The sequence below is a fragment of the Schistocerca nitens genome, chromosome 3 (genome assembly GCF_023898315.1).
Source record: "Schistocerca nitens isolate TAMUIC-IGC-003100 chromosome 3, iqSchNite1.1, whole genome shotgun sequence".
Lineage (NCBI taxonomy): Eukaryota > Metazoa > Arthropoda > Insecta > Orthoptera > Acrididae > Schistocerca > Schistocerca nitens.
This window is the reverse complement of record NC_064616.1, coordinates 571,048,631-571,069,732: the sequence shown is the minus strand read 5'-3', so window position 1 is coordinate 571,069,732 and position 21,102 is coordinate 571,048,631. Positions and strand designations below refer to the sequence as shown.

The 21,102-nt window shown below is 40.8% G+C and overlaps 1 protein-coding gene across 3 annotated transcripts in view; it reads right to left on the bottom strand.

Annotated features, from left to right (window-relative positions):
* LOC126248478 (galactosylgalactosylxylosylprotein 3-beta-glucuronosyltransferase S) overlaps positions 1-20,605 on the bottom strand; it is a 184,706-nt gene extending 164,101 nt beyond the window's left edge. The window contains exons 1-2 of one of the 3 annotated variants that reach the window (XM_049949494.1): positions 20,493-20,533; positions 6,361-6,506 (exon numbers count right to left, since the gene is read on the bottom strand). The gene's annotated coding sequence lies outside the window, so the exon portion shown is untranslated. Of the gene's footprint in view, positions 1-2,162; positions 2,182-6,360; positions 6,507-20,492 lie in introns of those variants that run through there. The other 2 variants (XM_049949495.1, XM_049949496.1) reach the window with 2 other exon arrangements.
* Between the last annotated feature and the right edge of the window lie 497 nt (positions 20,606-21,102).

Genomic DNA, 21,102 nt, shown 5'->3' with positions numbered 1-21,102 from the left:
ACGTTAATATTTCTTTTAAAGCATTTGACTGGGAAACATGGATCCTTGCACATGTTCGTGGTTTTTTTCTTTTTCATCAAAAAGTATGCTACAATCAGACTGGAAAATATAGCTGCTTGAACATAATTTTAAATTTAAACTGTTGTATCAACAGGTTATTTATTTTGTAGGCTGTACTTCAACTGTCTCCTTGTATAAATTTTGACTTGTTACATCATTAGTAATTCGCGATATGAAGTTCTATAATCTGGTGTGATTTATTAATGGGTTTAAGGTATTTTAATCCAGAAAAAATGATTTCTGAAAACTACCATACATCAATTCTACATAAAATTCCGAAGGTGTAATTAGGAAAGAAAATTCTATGCGTTCGAAGAAATGTGAAATAATCTCAATAAATTGCAGGACAAGAAAAGGATTCCTCAGTTCCACGAGACCAATGCCGGAATAATTCCTTTATTTCGACCAGGTCCGCTCACTTCCCACTTTTCTTTAATTTTTTTAGTTTAAGAAATAGGCAAAGTGGCGCGAGGACAGCCAAATGACGATAAATATTAAAAGAAAAACAACACCTACATCAACAGTTAAGATTCACGTAATCGTTTTTCACAGGCCGGATCGAGGCATGTCCGAGGGAGAGAAACACTGTATGGCAAAGAATATAGACTTCAAATAAGGAACAAGATGATAAGAAGCAAACAGGTGCACTACAACGTGCAGCCAAAGAGAGAACTACCTAGCAGTGTCGAGGGTGGAAAGATGGATGCTGAGCCACAGACTGAAGAAACTAGTGAAACCACTGAAGCTGCGTCTTTGTTTCAGGAAATCGCCATAAAGCTGAAGAGAACATCCCTGTGACCACCGAAGACAGCAGCAATGCTGACACAAGAACCATCCACAAAATGATCAACAGGCCTCCCCTCGACTAAAGACCTGGTTTACAAGGGAAGCTCCGAGAACGACACATCAGGCACGACAGAAAAATGGGAAATATCGGAGACACATCAGTTGCGGTAGTCATCACCGCAGATGGGGCTGAAGGCGAGCCTAAACTTGAAGGCACAATTGACTCAGTTCCCAGAGGATGACCGGAGATTTCTAACGATTGCCTTCGAACGCCTTTGGTCATGTGAGGTCCTCAGTCATAAAAACGCAGACAACCGCCGCTGAACCCTGTGCATTACAGACAGTCTCTGAAGAATCTAGAAAAAAACAGAGAGAAATTGGTTGGTTTACTCAAAGAGCAAGGCTGCTGTCTTCTGCTTTTGCTTCAACTTTTTTGGTCATCAACAGTAAAACTTGCAAAGAATGGTATAAGAGACTGGCGACATGTTGCTTATTATTCGAAAGACATTGGAAGTCTACCGCGCATTTGAATTCGCGCAATAAGTGGATCGTGTTTTCTAATGGACTAAAAAAATCACGAATTGTTGACTCCCATCATCAAAGGCTACTGAATACTGAAAGCGAACATGGAAAAATGTTCAGCAATGTCTGCCTTTTGGAGGAAGTACAGATACTCTCTTCCAGTGTGACAGTGGAAACTTCCTGAAACTTGATGAATTATTCGGAAAGTTCGACGCTATAATGTGGAGCACCTGCACAGAGCAAAGCAGGGCGAGAAGAAGGGTCATCACATTACCTTGGAAAAGCGACACACGACGAAATTACAGGGCGATTCATCTATTGGGTCATCTGTAAGCAACACCATTTTATTAATGACGAAATCTGCCAAGTACTACAGTATCATTCTGAATTGCACACTAGATATTTCAAGAATTAAGCACATGATAGTTTTGGTGCACTTCGTCCATCAGACGTGAGTAGTGGGACAAAGAGGGCACCACCCCACTCTCCATTGTTTCCAAATTTATTCAAGATAGCGGCGATGACATCATCCAAGATGGCGGTATGGTCCTCGAAAAGTAGTTGTAATTAGGGAGTTGAACACGTTTGCATACGTATATGAAATTGTAAATTGAATTATTTAATATAGTGGGGTGGTGAGAATGAATTAGCGAGCATTCTCGCGACAAGCAAACGTGCTGTTATACGGTCATGGTGGATTCCACTGTCGGTGAAACTCTGGCGCCAAACGTATCCTTTGTCCGGGGCACGCGGTCGACAGGTTCCATCGTTAAGTGCTCGCGGGCGCGGCTCACCGTTTGTGGCGGGGCCCTGAGGGGCTGCACGCCGCCTAGCTGACACGCTGGCCATGGGGGTGTGCTTGACGTCAGACGGCCAGCGAGCTGCCGATGGAGTGGGCTCAGCCGGCTGCGCGTACGTCAGCTGCGCTCTGGAGTTTCGATGTGTGAGCATGGAGAAGTCAGTTGGAACACATCTGCATGACCATAATGTCTGAAATAAAGAGTCATTTTCCAGGTATTTACAGAAGGCTATGTCCGTCGCGTGTATGGAGGGTGTGTGACGTAAGCGGGGCGGCGGCGCAGCAATTGAACAGTTATTATGCACGCACGAGAGTGAGTCAATTAGCGGGCGTTCTAGTGCGGTCCAAAGGTGCTGTTATATAGTCATGGCGGATTCCACTGTCGAGCAAACTTTGCCGCCACAAGTGTAGCACTGCATTCTCGCTCGCACAGGGACACGTGGTAGACAGTGAGCAGTCGGCATTGACAGGTTTGAATGTGGCGCCTAAAGTGTTGCAGGGAAATGGCAGACCGTTGTGCGATTCAGCTCCGAGGGAGACAATTTTGGCGGGAAACGTGTGGAGGCGCCGAATACACGTGGTGAGCGGACAAGGGGCCACTGTGATGTCAAACTCGACAAGTTCCAGCGTGTCCAGCGAAAAACATGTTTACGTCGTGAGAGCGATCGCTGGGCTCGCCCCCTGCACTAGTGGCCGGCCGCCCGACGTGACAGACGTAGGCAGTGTCTCCGCACGCTGGCCAGGGGGTGGTGAGGATTTGAACTAATTCAGTTGCACTGCGATATCAAAGATGTGTGTGCTGACTGTGTTGGAGAACAAGTGATGACTGTACTGCTTGAAATAAAGTCTTCAGTCCCTTCCCCCGTGCAAAATCAAAGGACGTGAATTACATTACTATAAGTGCAGATTATTATTTGACGCGATTATGATAGGCTACCAGTGAAAACAGATAAGTGACGGAGAAAGCTCGTACATGTGATCAATTATGGTGTTGGGGATTTGAACTTGTGATAGATAATAATAAACAAAAGTAAGGTTTTGCAGCCATTATCATGTAGGAATTGGAATTTGGAGGGAATTTTCCAGTGGAGGCAGGTCAATAATAATAAATAATAATAATAAATAATAATAATAAATAATAATAATAAATGATGATAAATGATAATAAATAATAATAAATGATAATGAATGACAATGAATGATAATGAATGTTAATAAATGATAATGAACAAAAGTTAGGTTTTGCAGCCATTATAGTGTTGGAATTTGAATTTGGAGGGAATTTCTAGTGGAGGTAGGTCAATAATAATAATAAATGATAATAAATAATAATGAATGTTAATGAATGATAATCAATAATAATAATAATAATAAAGACAAGTACGGTCTTTGCATGCATTATCCTGTTGGAATTCAAACTTCCCGCCATTTTTTTTTCTTCTGGAGGCTTAGGTTAATGGACGTAGCACAATTGGACTATTTTCCCGCCAAAATTCAAACTTCCCGCCATTTTTTCTTGAGGTTAGGTTAGTGGACGTAGCACAATTGGACTAATCTCCCGCCAAAATCCGCCATCTTGGATGACGTCATGCACTGTTGCCAAGTCTACATGCCGCCATCTTGAATAAATTTGGCAACAGTGGAGGGTGGGGTGGTGCCCTCTTTGTCCCACTACTTACATGATCGAAGGGGTACGCGATGTCCGAATTCGCGAGAATTTCCTGGGATGTCTTCCAATGCCCGATTCTTCACGCTCCACTCTGATGTAGGTCGTACTCAAGTTCTTGCAAGATTAAAAATCCCATTTATTGAAGAGTCAAAGAAACTGGTAAAAAATGGTTCAAATTGCTCTAAGCACTATGAGACTTAACATCTGAGGTCATCAGTCCCCTAGACTTAGAACTACTTAAACTAACCAACCTAAGGACATCACACACATCCATGCCCGAGACAGGATTCGAACCTGCGACCGTAGCAGCAGTGCGGTTCCCGACTGAAGCGCCTAGAACCGCTCGGCCACAACGGCCGGCCAAAGAATCTGGTACACCCGCCTAATATCGTGTAGGGCCCCCGCGAACACGCAGAACTGCCGTAAAACGACGTGGCATGGACTTGACTAATGTCTGAAATAGTGCTGGAGAGAACTGACACCATGAATCCTGCAGGGCTGTCCATAAATCGGTAAGAGTACGACGGGCTGGCAATCTCTTCTGAATAGCACGCTGCAAGGCATCCCAGATATGCTCAATAATGTTCATGTCTGGGGAGTTTGGTGGCCAGCGGAAGTGTTGAAACTCAGAAGAGTGTTCCTGGAGCCACTCTGTAGCAATTCTGGACGTGTGGCGTGTCGCACTGTCCTGCTGGAATTGCTCAAGTGGGTCGGAATGCACAATGGACATGAATATATGGAGATGATCAGTGATGATGCTTACATATACGTCACCTGTAAGGGTCGTATCTAGACGTCTTGAACAGTCCCCTGCAGAAATGCAGGGTACATGGATTCATGATAATGTCTCCATGCCCGTACATGTCCATCCGCCCGATACAATCCGAAACGAGACTCGTCCGACTAGACAACATGTTTCCAGTCATCAACAGTCCAATGTCGGTTTTGATGGGCCCAGGAGAGGAGTAAAGCTTTGTGTCGTCAGGCATTAAGGGTACACGAGTGGGTCTTCGGCTCCGAAAGCTCATATCCATGACGTTTCATGAATGGTTCGCATGCTGACACTTTTTGATGGCCCAGCACTGAAATCTGCAGCAATTTGCGGAAGAGTTGCACTTCTGTCACGCTGAATGATTCTCTTCAGTCTTCGTTGGCCCTGTTCTTGCAGGATCTTTTTCCGGCCACAGCGATGTCCGGAGATTTAATGTTTTACCAGATTTCTGATATTCGCAGTACACTCGTAAATGGTCGTACAGGAAAATCCCCACTTCATCACTATCTCGGAGTTGCTGTGTCCCATCGCCTGTGCGCCGACTATAACACCACGTTATGACTCACTTAAATCTTATCTTAATAATCTGCCATGGTAGCAGCAGTAACCGATCTAACAACTGCGCCAAACACCTGTTGTCTTGTACAGGCATTGTCGATCGCAGTGCAGTATTGTACCTGTTTACGTATTTCTGTAGGCTATTTCAATACGGATGCCTATACCAGTTTCTTTGGCGTTTCAGTGTATAAGAAGCCCAGGTTATGACAATGGGGCAAACATGGAGGAAAAGCTTTCTGGTCTCCGGGAAAGAATTTTAGATTTGAACACTGTTTTGTGCAACTCGAACAGACACTGGAACAGAATCACGCGCGGCATGACGGGACTTCCGTCGACGTCGACGCACACGTTGGGTGGGACGAACACAGTCACTGTTAGCGAGAGGAACACTGGGCGGAGTGGCACTAACTACATGAATGTCCATGGGCGAAGGTCCACGAGCCTGAGTGTCCTTGGTTCGATTCCAGCGCGAAGCAAAGGGCCTGGAATGGTTGTGATTGTCTGATCTGAGCTTTTTCTGGCAAACACTTTGAACATGCCCTTTCTTATTACAGAAAAAGCAAATAGCTTGGCATGACGGGCAATTCTCACGCGAATGTCTAGTTGCACACCGCGGGCATGACTTTAGCACTGCATGTGCTTGCTTACGCGGCACACGTGTTTGCGAGCAAGGCCGCAGCTATGCGGACGTGCGCGAGGGCAGGTTAGCGTTCCGTGCAGCGGGCTCGGTGGGCCGGTTAATGTGACACACGGCTGGCGAAGTTGCAAATGATGCCTGAGCAAAGTCAAGTGTGTCTTGCCTATCCAATATGTCTATCACTTGTTGAAGGGAGGGATTGACTAGTTTCAAAATCTGTTCCCTTATGCGAACATCTGAAACGTTCTGTGCTATTGCATCACGCACCATAGTATCCGAATAAGGGAGTCCACAGTCACATTCAAATGCACACTCCCTAGTAAGTCCTTGCAAAGTTGCAACCCACTCCCTATTAGTCTGACCGGCCGTACGTTTTGTACAAAAGAACGTATACCGTTTTGCAACGACATTGACTGTTTCCTTGAAATAGGCATCTAAAGCTGACAAAATTTCTTCGTAGGACAGAGTTGCTACGTCGCGTCGGGGAAACAATTTCACTATCACACGGTAGGTGGACACACCTACACACAAAAGCAAAAACGGCTGCCACTCATTACCTTGCATTCTGTATGCGGCGAGATGAAATCCAAATACGCTAAAGTCCCTTGTTAGACTCGTCGCCAATGTAGTGGACTTAAGGCAGCCAGTCCACAGTGAAGTAGCCGAAAGGGCACGCGTCAACTCACGCCGTCTGGCGTTAAGTCTGGAACAGGATTCGTAATGAATGTGATAAAGAAAAGAACGTAGCTACTAGAACACTTAACTTTTATATCGTCCTTTGGTATACAGCATTCTTGATGATACAAGTGAGACTATCTTGAGATACATGCAATGGTACAAATGGCGCCTTGCTAGATCGTAGCCATTAGCTGAAGGCTATTCTAACTGTCTCTCGGCAAATGAGAGAAAGGCTTCGTCAGTGTAGTCGCTAGCAACGTCGTCGTACAACTGGGGCGAGTGCTAGTACGTCTCTCGAGACTTGCCTTGTGGTGGCGCTCGGTCTGCGATCCTGACAGTGGCGACACGCGGGTCCGACATATACTAACGGACCGCGGCCGATTTAAGCTACCACCTAGCAAGTGTGGTGTCTGCGGTGACACCACAAACACAGAGCATTCGATGCATTATATAGCACTCATTCGTTGAATCTTGTGTAAACGATTCCACTATGTCTTCCCAATACGCTGTTTCCATGTTTTCGGCAGTGAAGAGCTCGTAAGACTATTTCTCGTCCTCTGTTCGGCGTTGGGATGTCTTGAAGAGATGTCTGCCTACCTGACGCGGAAGCCCACTGAATGTACTAGGTGAGAACGCCGCATCAACGCACTTACGCCCCAGATGTTTCAAACTGGAGGGCTATATGACGCGCTTGTTCACGTATCAGAAGAATTCGATGGCATGACCACACACGGAGCCACGGCACTTAAGAATCAAATAAAAAATTACACTTTTTTTACTTCTCTGGTAATCTGGTATGACATACTGCTTCACATCAGTGTAGTCAGTAAGACCATCTTTTCTGAGCAATGGAAACGCTTGAAAGTAAGAAAGTATATTTTGAGAACTGCAAACCGGAAGAAAAGTTTGTGTTCTTCTTCACGGATTAGAAAGAACTGGTCACAGAATTAAAGCTGGAAGATTGAGCCATCATTGCGGATATGTGCTTTCCGGCGACAGTGCAAGAAGTCAAGGCACTTTACCTACGAAGGAAGAGATGACAAAATAGAGGATACAACAAAACGTTACAAGACTGAGTTCTCCTATTATCTTTTAGACGTAGTCAGCACATCTTTGGACGATGGATTCACTCAGCTGAAGTCTCACTGCTATGATTTTCATTTTCTGTACGGCATTGGTAAGCTGAAGAATACGCCTCCTGATAGCTGCGACGAAATGTGTAGAAACCTCGCAACGATTTTGCAAGACGAAGAGTCAAGCGATGTTGATGCGCTGGAGGCGAGGGAAGAACTTGAAAGTGCTTCCGACGTTGGTCAAACCAGGAAGACGTCCAACAGAGACAAGTTTATAGGAATAAACAATATTTGTCCCAATGTTAATATTGCACTAAGAATTGTCCTAAGACTCCCAGTGACAGTTGCGAGTGGAGAGAGGGTTTAAAAAATAAAACTGATAAAAAACATATCCCAGATCAAGATGAGCCAAACTCGTTTAAGTGAGCTTGCAACAACATCTACTGAGCGCAAACTTACAGACTTCTTGAACTACGTGGATCGAGTTAAAGAGTATGCGCAAGCAAAAGCCAGGTAGGTTCGATTCGTATAGTTCAAAAATGGCTCTGAGCACTATGCGACTTAACTTCTGAGGTCATCAGTCGCCTAGAACTTAGAACTAATTAAACCTAACTAACCTAAGGACATCACACACATCCATGCCCGAGGCAGGATTCGAACCTGCGACCGTAGCGATCGCTCGGCTCCAGACTGCAGCGCCTAGAACCGCACGGCCACTCCGGCCGGCTCGTCTAGTTTCTTAAATGTTCAGTTACTTAGTTTTTTACCGTGTTGATTTTTATTTTGTTCAACGCAAGATAAATTGTCATTGTACACATGATCGTTCAAGTAAATTTACGTATTAATTTTAAATTGTGTTGTAATAATATTTTGTTTTCCGCAGAATACATTATCGGTACACAACAGTAAAAAAAATGTTCATTTACGATTAACGTAAATTCAAATGGTTTATTAAAATTATTTTTAAGTGCTACATTTGTTTAAATCACATGACTAAATTTTCGCCGGCCGGGGTGGCCGAGCGGTTCTAGGCGCTACAGTCCGGAACCGCGTGAGTGGAGAGACGGTTCTCAAAAATAAAACTGATAAAAACTGAATCCTGCCTCAACCATGGATGTGTGTGATGTCCTTAGGTTGGTTAGGTTTAAGTAGTTCTAAGTTCTAGGGGACTGATGGCCTCAGAAGTTAAGTCCCATAGTGCTCAGAGCCACTTGAACCATTTTTGAACTAACTTTTCAAGTCAAGTTTCCAGGCATACAAAAACATGATCAGACTTTAATATCATACAAACTTTCTTTTTTCTACAGAATGAGTGGGCGGCAATTTTGCAGTTCGCACAGAGACGCAATTAGGCTTATGCAGGTCCTGCAACCAGATCACTTTATATATTGCACACACGCTGACTTCATTCATTGGGCAGTTATCAATGCAATTACAAAGTCGGTCAGATGCTTTATACACTTGCATTTTGTTTCCTCAACAACAACATGGAACTTTATGAAATACTTTCTAGAAGTAAATAAAAATGGCATCATCATGTACACCACTACTTGCTGTTTTTGGATCTGATGAATGAACAGAACGAGCAGAATTTCACATCATCACTGTCTGGAGAGCCCATGTTGACGCCTACAGGTAATTTAATTGACTACAACAGTCGAAATATACTAGCACAAAATGTATACCATAATTCTCCAGAAGACTGATGTCAGGTTTTATAAGAGTATAATTATGTACATCTGGCTGAGGAGGAGACAACGAGCTCATTCAAGACTGAGCACAAGCTCGGATTAGGGAAGGATGGGGAAGGAAATCGACCGTGATCTTTCAGAGGAACCATCCCAGCATTTGTCTGAAGTGAGCTAGGGAAACCATGGAATACCTAAATCAGGATGGCCGGACGCAGGATTGAACCATTGCCCTCCCGAATGCGAGTCCAGTGTGCTAATCACTGCGCCACCTTGCTCGGTCCACATCTGGCTGATGACCCTTTATGAAAAGTGGAATGACCTGCACCTTTTTCCAATTACAAAGTACATTTCAACTGTGGGAAAACATGCTATAAACTGCTGTTATAAAGGGGCAAATTCTTTTGCATGTTCTACACAGAGTTTTACAAGTATCTTATAAATTCATCACCTTTACTTTGTAAAACAAATGTAGTCTCCTTCTATTCAGTAATCACTTATCTCAATATCTTACATTTCATCATATACATACTAATTAAAATGAGAAACCACAGCACAATCTCTCACAGTGAAACAATTTCAGAAGGTGGAATCCGATTTTGATCCATTTGGACGCTTCACATGAGACCAGAACTATGATTTTTCATTATACTGGCAGACCCTCTGGCTACAATTGTGTACATTGACTTATATTGAGTCTTAACAGCAACAGAACTATTTTTTCCCTACGGAAATCTGAGGTACACATTTGTGCGTTTCCAAACTTCTCATCATGTGCAAGTGCTGCCAACTGTTGGGCATCACTATGAAAATATCAGCAAATCAATGTACCCGTGTGTAGCACCTCATGACGACCGGAATACATGGATGTGGCTCGCTACTTTCCACTGAGCAATTGAATTTTGTTATTGTTATTTTCCATGGTAATTACTGAATTATCATCTTACAATTTATTACAATAGAGAATATTTCATAATTAATTATTTTAGTCCATAAAATGAAGCCAAGTGTACAAAGTATGTATTTTCTCCACGTAATCTACAATGATGAACCCTACCCTTAATTAATATGTTGATGTACTTCTCTCACCCCTCCCCTCTCCTCCACCAGGATACAGCATGTAATTGATCACTGGGCCATTTGAAGTGTACCTCTAACTAATGTGAACACATATCTGTGTGAAACACGTACTCTGTCCAGTTGTCTACATCCTGTGGTAGCGGGCACTAGACCACTCTGCACAAATCAATTCAGCAAAGAATGATTTTGTGAAAACCAGCTCACTCTATTCAAGAGAAACAGAAGCCAGTAGATACTAGCAGCCAACTTGATGCCTTGTTCCTTGACTTCCAAAAGGTGTTCCACACATTTCAGCATCATTGCCTAATGAATAAAACATGAGCATGCAGAGCGTCAGACCAGCTTTGCGACTGAATGGAAAATTTTCTAGCAAACAGATTGCAGCATCTAATTCTTAAATGATAGCATTTTTCTGAGACAAAAGTAGCTTCAGGCATACTCAAAGGAGTATATAAGACATGCAATGTGCTGATGGATACTATTGAAATCTGCACAGGTCTGTTGTATATAAGGAAGTCGCAACATCAGAAAATTGTTAAATGCTTGGTCTGCAGATGATCAACACTTAGTGCAAGGATTGGCAGTTGACCCTCAACATACAACATTGTATTGCACATAAATAGGCAGGAAGACCATTACTTTTTGGTTACACAATTGTCAAATAATCACTAGAAATAATGACATCCACTAAATATCTGTGAGTATGCCTATGGAGTCATTTCAAGTGGAATGACCATATAAAACTAATCACAGGAAAGGCAAATACCATACAAGGATATAATGAAAGAATCCACAGGAAATGCAGTACATTCACGAAGAAGATAGCTTCAAAAAAATCCTCGTATGACCCGTATTTCTCCTGGACCTGGGACCCTTACCAGGTAGAACTGATAGAGGAAATAGAGAAGAGTCAACTAACATACTGTTTCCTTCAACATATATTTCATGAAAAGGCAAAATTAGAGGGATTAAAGCTCATCTGAAGGTTGAGTAACAATTATTCTTTCTGCACACTATTTGTAACTGATTTGTAACTGGAACAGTAACGGGAAGAAATGATAGTAGTATACAAAGTACTGTCTACCATATACCGTATGGTGGCTTGTGGAGTATAGGTGTAGATGAACCGTAGGGGGTGAGGAAGGGTGAGGGTGGGTGGGTGGGTGGGTGGGTGGGTGGGTGGGTGGGTGGGTGGGTGGGTGGGTGGGTGGGTGAGCCACTGGTTTAAGCACTCCACCTGCATCAAAACCAGAGGACAGTGATTCATTCTGCTAAATATATTGATAATCACAAGCTGTGTGAGGTATGCTCTTTTTGCCACTTCAGCCAGCTGTATAAACAAAATGAGGATTGAATCTGAATTTAGGTAGCAGATGGCATCAGCAGATGACATCAGCCACAATTTTCAGTGTTCCTTCCCAACAATCTGCTAATTATTTCCCTGACGGAACCCATTATCCACCTAACTCTGCATCGCCGAATGACCAGCATACTCACCCCCTATGCTTGTCTGGACCTTCTAGAAACATCAAACCTCATTCCACGAAACACAGTTTACTTTTTTCATTTACATGTACTCTCAGCAATGGACACCTTGTATCTGTTGCTAAATCATACAGGAACAGCTGTGCTGTCAGTACACATACATATTTGCTTTCCACCCAAATTTACAACCCAACTAATCATCCTTGGGTGAGGATGGAACAGTTACACCAGACACATTGAAAAGCACAGCTACATTAAAAATCCCAGACAATATCGGAAGTGCTAGAAGCCTTAGCATCAGGCAGAGGGGAACTTCTAACCCTTGACTACATTGCAAGACATATATTATATGTGGTAGATGACTGCCTGTAGAGATGTACTGAAATGAGGGGTTGTGTCCTACATTTAGCATGGTGTTTTTAGTACACAGCTAGGCCACAGATGAGAATGCATACAAAATGCTGTCCATAACACTCATTGAATCTTAAACATGCAACACCAAACAGCGAGGAAAGAAATACAACTCTTCATATACTGGCACTTAAATAAATGCATGAAAATGGGTAACACATGATCGGGACAAAGTGACTCCAGTTCTTTCAAGAAATATTTTATACTTCATACATGCAGTTCTGAGTAAAAACCAATAACAATCATAAGACTCACATTCTTCACCCAACAAACAGTCACTGCACAGACATGAAATGTATATATTTTACCATTTGCAATATATGCTTTTTCTTCACAAGCATTTGAAAAAGCAGTCTGCAGAGTTAAGAAAGCACTGCCAAAGTCACCCAACGAACAGACAGTGGCAGTAAACCAAATTTACTGCAAATTGCCACCAACAAAGAACTTCACACAAAGAGAGATCAAACAAGATTGTACACAATATCCATGATGTGATTAAGGACTTTTCCATCGGTGATGACATTACAAGGATGTCTCCTGGCAGGAAGGATGGAAAACTCATAACAGTTGGTAAAAAAACAGAAAAGGTACCTCCAAAGGAACACTGACATATTAATATTGGTCTTACAAAGTTTCATTCTTATCAACCATCTCACATACTTCCTACAACAGAGAAAGATCAAGAGGTCAGTATGTATATATATCATGAGAATGTGCAATTACTTTGTGATTAAACTTTCTCAATATATGCCATTTCCAGAGAATGCACATACACTAGTTGCTCAAAAAGCTAATAATATTATCTGTGCAAAGCAAGACTGTCAAAATTGTGGAGTAAACAGTAGGTAAAAATTTCTTTCTGAAGATGACATTACCAAAGATGTTACCTTGATGCAGCGGGTTTATGGGAAATCAGCTGCAACAAAAATGACTTGATTCATGACCACTGCAGGTGATATGGACAGACAGTCTTGTGAGGTAGCTTTGAACATGTGTTCCAAAAACAGTCTTGAACAGTTAGTTTGACAGCCCACATGCAATGGAAATATTTCAGACCTTGTAGCTACAAACAGGCTCAACCTTATCAATGGTCAGTAGAGGAACAGCAATTACTGATCATGATGTCATCCTATAGGTGATTGTTACTAAAGTTAATAAATCCATCAGTATTCCTGCTAAAAAGAGCAGATAAGCAGTTGTTCGTATCCCACTATGACAACAAATGGACATCATTTAGTTCCAGTGTAATGGACATAGAGGAATTATGGGCAAAGTTTAAACAGACCGTAAATCGTACTCTGGAGAAGTAGGTGCTGAGTAAGTGGATTAAAGACAAAAATGACCTATTGTGGATTAAAAACAAAATTCAGAAAATGATGAAGTGGAGACTGTTGCATTCTCAGTTAAAAAAAGGATGCATAAATGATGTTAGGTAAAAGTTAGTAATTATTTGTGTGTTTGTAGAAAGATTGATGTATGAAGCATAAAACAACTTCCACCATCATATGTTAGCAAAAGATGTTTCCAACAACCTGAGAAAATTCTGGTCCTATGTACAATCATTAAGTGGGTCGAAGGCTTCTACCGGTCACTTGTTGACTAGTCTGGTGTGGCAATAGAAGATAGCATAAGGAAAGCTGAAGTTTTAAATTTCATGTAAAAAATCATTCATACAGGAGAATCGCTCAAACATACCATTGTTTGACTATTGCAGAGACAACCATATACAGGACATAGTAATTAACATACCTGCCATAGAGAAGCTCCTGAAAAAGAGGGAAATACGGAAGCGTCCGATCCCGCCCGTCTGCTTTGACCCATGACGTCACAAATATGGCGGAAACAAAAACAAACACACACACTTTCCACAAGAAGCCTAATGACACTAACGGGACAAGCGCGGGAAATGGGGTGTTTTGGGTGGGGGGCAAACTAAATGTAAACAAATTTAGATGCCTTGCGTAGCTACAACGTGTAAGTGAAGACAGCCATGCATGAATACCCACCCACCTCCCCAGGGGTCGTAACCCCTGCAAACCATAGACCATAGAAGATAAAGATGCTTCAGTAGCTGATTAGCGTTTTCTGTCTTTTTAAAAAAAAAATCTCACGGGATAGAACGAACAGATCAGAAAGATAAATATAATAAACTAAAACAGAAATTGGAGGAAACAGATAATTAAAATAAGTAATGAGTGTTTTTAAATTTAAAAAAAAAAAAATCTCACGAGATAGAACGAACAGATCAGAAAAGTAAATAAAATAAGATAAAACAGAACTGGAGACAGCCACACTCAAACCAAACTCCGCGCCGTCATGACGTCACACACGACAACACCCTTACGTCACGGGTCAAAGCCGACGCATGGGATCGGACGCTTCTGTCGACCCAAAAAGAGTAAAAAAGAAATGTCACCAGATCTGAATGGAAGTCAAATTCAGTTTTACAAAGAGTATACTACATCATTGGCCCCTTACTTAACTTACATTTATCACAAATCTCTCATCAGCACAAAGTCCCAAGCAGTGGGAAAATAGTGCAGGTGACTCCTGTACACATGAAGGGTAAAAGAACCACCCCACATAATTACAGATCAATATCCATAACATTGGTTTGCTGCAAAATTCTTGAACTTATTCTCAGTTCAAATGGAATAAATTTCCTACAGTAGGCATAGATTTTGTCCACAAATCAATATAGATGGAGACTGTCCTCACTCCAGACGCAGATGTTGAAAACACCGTCACAGGTCAATGAGGCCTCGCCTGTGAACAATACAAACTGTACGAAACTCACCACTACAGCACTGCAGTGGATAATACATTGACAGATGTGAACACAGGCCTCAAAATCCATTGGTCCCAGTACTTGTACACGTTCTTTAGGATATGAGTGTAATACTTGTTCCACCTGTACTCTCCACACTGTATCCTTCAAAGAGAATGTTTCACAGAAATTTGATGGGTGCTTACTGCTTGGTGGTCAGCCATACAATCCAAAACCATCTCCTTGAAGTCTGGTGTTTGGACATATCTTTGGCAGGAACCTAGCCCAGCTCTGTGGCGTGAATGATCTCATCTCTCATAAGTTGGTATCCACAGAGATTAATTTTCCCCAATTACGAAGATGCTTGTTGGGAAAGTATTCTCTATACATTCATGCTCCTCTATGAACACTACATCCTGCCACAGGTACATTAAATGAATGCTTACCAACTCTCATGGCGAGTAACATCCCATCTTTGACAAGTAACGTTCCATCTCCACAACACATCACATACTGTACACAGTAACACATCTCACTGTAGACACACCACAAACTGTCTGATGCAATGGGCAACTGACACCACAGATAATAGTACACACGTGACACAAGTTAATGCACCAGTGTGATGCATGCAGTCATCACGTCACATGTGCTATTAGCTAAGTTGTGTACTGTACGTCTGTTTCGTGGGCATTGATCACTGATGTACGCTGTTTATCACCTGCTGCTTGTTCCAGTGTACAACAGACAACTGGGATCTTTGTGAGAAAGCAGCAGAACTGCATGCACTGTTGCAATGCAGGCATCGAGACTGGCGGTCACCACTTCGAACATTTACTATGAGCTACATTCTGTTATGTGGTGTACACTGTGTATGCCTATAACAAAATAAATATGCATTTCCAACCATTGCTTCCCTAATCAGTTATGCACACACTATCAGCTGTTTCAGTTTGACACAAAAGGTTTGAAACACGCTGAATAGGCCTACAGAAATGATCTGATGTACAGAGTGAGCAGCAGTTTGTGGTTGTTTGCTGATGATACTGTTGTGTTTGGAGATATGTCGTTGTTGGGTGACTGCAGTGGGATACAAGTTGACTTAGAGAAAATTTCTAGTTGCCATGATTAATGGCAGCTTGCCTTAAAGGTAGAAATATGTAAGTTAATGAAGAAGAGTAGGAAAAGCAATCCTGCATACTGCTTGACACATTCACATGGATTAATAACTAGGCATAATGTTTCTAAGTATTATTAATTGGAATGAGCATGTAAGGGCAGTAATACAGAAGTAGGAGACTCGGGATTTCCCAGTTGACTGAAGCTTCTTTTAAAAGCTCACAGAAAGGGAGCAGTTGGCAGAATTAGAGATGATGTCAAAAGGATGGTATGGCTGAGTGTACTGCATGGTGAAAAACATGTTTCTTGTACAAAAACACTTACGAAACTTGCATCAAAGGTTGTGAGAAAATTATGCATTTTGTGTATTCCTACAGAAAAAAATGATCACCTTCCTGTCTGCCTTCAAGAATGATGGAAAGACATGCAGGAAGTGCCAGGAACTTTATCATTGTACTGTATCAAGAGCAGTCAAATACCTCACCACAACTTTGCTAACTCAAATTCACCATTTACAATAAACATCACCATATATGTATATCAGTGTACGCATGTAGATGTCAATTACGAGTCTAATATATGCCTAGATGATATCTCATGTCAAATGCAGATGATGAGACTAATTTTGTAAAAAAAGAATATTGGTACCTGGCTTCTAGTTGATTGCTGCACAGAAAAACTGTGAAACATTCTGCCTGTCAGATTACCAACATCACTGAGACATACATGTTAAATTTACAATGAAACATTAAATTGAGGTAGACAATGCCAGTTGTGTGGGGCAGATGTGCCAGATGAATATATTCTACCTGATGATAGTGACACAGCATCAGTTTGACCCAGAAAAACACCTGACAAGGTCGTGAACTTTTTTCGCTGTAGGGTTTTCATCATACAATTTGCATGAAGTACATGGTTGTACTGTACATGGGTGTACTGTTGCCCTGTTTGACGTTTAATGTCTGCTTATGAATGTTACTTTATAAAGCAACTGTGGAACTCATTTTGTGAAGTGTAGGTATGATCAACGGCTGTCTCATAAATTCATGGAATAAATACACCTTTAATTTTGTGTTATGGTCTTTTGTGGTATATTTTAATCATTTTAAGCTTCTTGGCAATTAACTTTCTTATGGAAAAAGTGTAACATGCCTACAGTGAACTAGCATATGCAATATAATACATTACACAACAAGTTTTAGAAATATAGAAATAAAGTCTCATTACTATGCAATCATAGTGAAAGATTCTGGCTACCAGTAAAATATTATCCCTCAAATTTGTAACAAAGCTTCAGGAGAATTTCTCAAGTTGCCAAAATGACTTTTATTCATACGTTTTCTCTGACACATTCTTAACAAGTGTAAACTAATTCACTGTATACAACAAAACAAAATTCTAACTTGAATTAGTAGTTATCCTAACTGTATTAGTAGACATAATTATTTCTCACATAGAAGGTACATGGTAACTATTATAACAGCAGTAGCAGTGGTGGAAGTGTCCTATTCCACCCGTCTGCTTTGATCCGTGATGTCATTAAGATGGTGGACACCCCTATTCCCAGTGTACACAACGTGGCAACCATAAAGTCAATAAATACACCCACGAACAAAGATATTAACCATGCGAACTATTTCGCTTCAGCAATAAAATGAAACTAATGGGGTAGAAAGTAGAGGTTCTTGGGCAGGGCAAGCTAAACACACAGTAAGAATGTCACCATTCTAAAACAAACAATACCAAAAAATTACAAACACAAAATCCTCGAGAATAAATCGAACAAAAAAAAAAAATCTGGAATCGAATATTTCATTTGAATTATATAGCTCAAAGGAAGACAACGATACCAGGCACCTCCACTGCCCTCCTTGCAACCTACCCCCCGCCCCCAACACACACACAAAAATAACCATTACTTGTAACATTCATAGACAGCACTTAAAAAAACATTAACAATATGATGAACTAACAAATTCATAACCAAAAACAAACCGATAGTCAATAACTAACGACACTGAAATAACACTTCCAAGGAAACAAACTCCTCCAGCATAGAGTAACATGCAACACAAAGTTCAATACGTCACTAACATTACTCACAAACAATTCAGAAACAAACACAACAACCACAGTGTGCCACCCTTACTCCAACATGCTCTTTGCAAACACAATCCATTTCTAACATGCCGCACCTCAATGATGTCACTCAACACAGTTACGCCATGGGTCAAAGCTGACAGGTTGAATCGGACCCTTCCATTGACCCTGTTTAACTTTTAAATGTGACATGTCTAATGGAAAAACAATGTGAAATTCCTCAAATATATAAAAATTAAGAGAGTTAATAAATAAGCTCCCTCAATATGCTTCATATCAGATGGAAAGAGTAAATTTTGCAATGAATTTGCCAATTTAAATGGGAACTCTAATAAAAATTAAGACTAAAATGCTGAAGTATCGCTTAAGACTAAAACATTAGTGTCAAGTAAATACTCGTTGCAAATTAATAAAAGATCAATCATTAACCAGGAGGAGAGATTTCTACTTTCAGTAACATGAACACAACTTGGCGTCAACTGAACTGATAGTAACTCACTTGTGGGCATGATCCATATGGAACAGAAGCATAAAAACTACTGAGGAATTATCTTACTCTAAATTTTTTTTAGATAATGAGATAGAGTTCTGCACCTCATATTTCTTATAGGAGTACTGGTGGAAAAATAATGAGATAACAGAGTGGACATCAAAGTGGTATTCTAGATTGGCTACCAGCTAATCATAGTGACAAAATATGGATGATTTACAGAAAAATATTAGTTACATCAGATAGGAATAAGCAGATCATAGTGATTTGGAAGGAAGGGGGTAAGAAACAGAAGAGTGTACTTGAACCATGGAATACACAACATTAGACAGAAAATATCAAATATCTTCTATCTATCGAGAACGTTCCTATGTTAGAGTAAAATTGCAGGAATGTAATAGGCCTGATAACAACACAGACAACATGCATTTTTCAATACTTTTACACATAAATTAAGGCTTAGGAATATTTGTCCGCAAATGCAGAGAGAGCAGCAAAACGATAGGAGGTACAACAATGAAATACGTGTTGGAAACTTCAAATTTGGAACTTGAGTGAAAAGGGCTGAAGCCGGAAGAAGGCAACAAAAGATGTAGCCTATACAATAATAGATGGCATGGTAATGGAGGATGGTCATTATCATGCCAAACGTCTGGGAACATGGAATTTAGGAACGGTGTTTAGGTTACTACAATAGAATAAAATAAAACACATTGTCAGAATTCACTAGTAACATGGCTGACAAAAGGTTTCACATGAGAGGAGTGAGAAATGATCATCAGAATTAGACATAAATGCATTGTAAATATGCATGGCTTAGGATGAAAGAACTGGTATAAACAACAGTTAACAAATTAATAACACATCAAACAGAGATCGGGAAGAGATATTTTTATTTTCAGTAATATGAACCCAACTTGGCATCAACTGAGCTTACAGCAACTGCATTGTGGGCATAACCCATAAACACAATTATTAAAGTGAGAGTATCTAATACTTGATATGAAGAAAGAAGTTTGGACTTAAGAACCTCTACAATAACAAGGATCATTAGAGATGTAGCAAAGCATAATAACTACTGAGGAATTACCTTGCTCTCAATTACTTCAAAGACAACGAAAACAATAGTGAAACATTCTCTCACACACCCATGAAAATGCAAAAAAATAAGAGAAAACTGTTGGGGTAAAATAGCTATGAACATATACAAATTAAAATGAATCTGCAACCTGAAGAACTACTTCAAACAGTAGTAAGAAAAATAATGATGTTTGTTATAGGCCATGGTTTCTTTACCTACAGATGTGATTAATTACTTAGGATAGTGTGTTAAATAATGCCGTCGTACTTTACGGAGTTGCAATACAATGCAATAACAGGGCATCACTGTTAAGCGTCCAACAACAAAAGGCAACAGAAAACGAAACTACTACTAACGAATAAGAAATTCCTGTTAAAAAAAAAAAAAAAAAAAAAAAAAAAAAAAAAAAAAAGGAATAGGTTTCATTCACTGCGTTACTGACAATCAAAAGAACAGCACACATCAGTTGACAGAACTGCATAAGTACGTCCCTGCACTAAAAATATTTTCCGCGGATACCGGGTTTACAGAAGGGCAGTTCCACGCTTTTAATACCTATAATTGGTAACTACGGGGCAAGAAGTGTTAGGCCTAATGACTACAAACAATGTGTCTTATATGCTCACACAGTGGCATTCACTCAAAATTACGCTATAGTATAGCAATTAATAGACTATACAGAAGTATGACACTCAAAAGTATCCACGTCATACTTACAAAAAGTGTATGCCGCTCTACAGCTCTTTCGTTACATATTTCATATCACATATCAACAAATACTTGTCCTCCCTCCTCCTCGTGACTTCCCCACCCATCACAACCGATGTATACACACCAAAGAGGTTAGAATTCAAACCTTCTTTATATTACCCAAAGTTGTTGTTGTTTATTTACATCTTCGGTCTTTGTCATAGAGTATACAAATCTATGCACCGTTAGTCGTTGTGACACGGAAGAGTCAACATCGTTGCGATCTTAGTGTGTGGCAGTGCGTGTTTCATGGTGTATCAGTAGTCTATTTTTCAGTAGTATGTATAGGTTCACGTGTTGATTCCGTTTTTATCTCTTCAGCTCACACATCGTCTATAACAAGTTTTTACGAAGTAGTTGAGAGGTTGCTCTGAGTTGCTGTAGTTCAACCCGAGTTCATTGGTATGCTCTGAATTCTAATTACTCATTATTGGACTGCTGACTGTTCCACGTATCTTCACTTGTAGACTGGACTTGTTCGATTTTCTTCACTTATATCTACGGGACTTGAAAGTTTCTATCCAGATATCAGTTTCCTAAAGCAGCGTGACACAATTCTAAAAAAGAAATTCTCGAA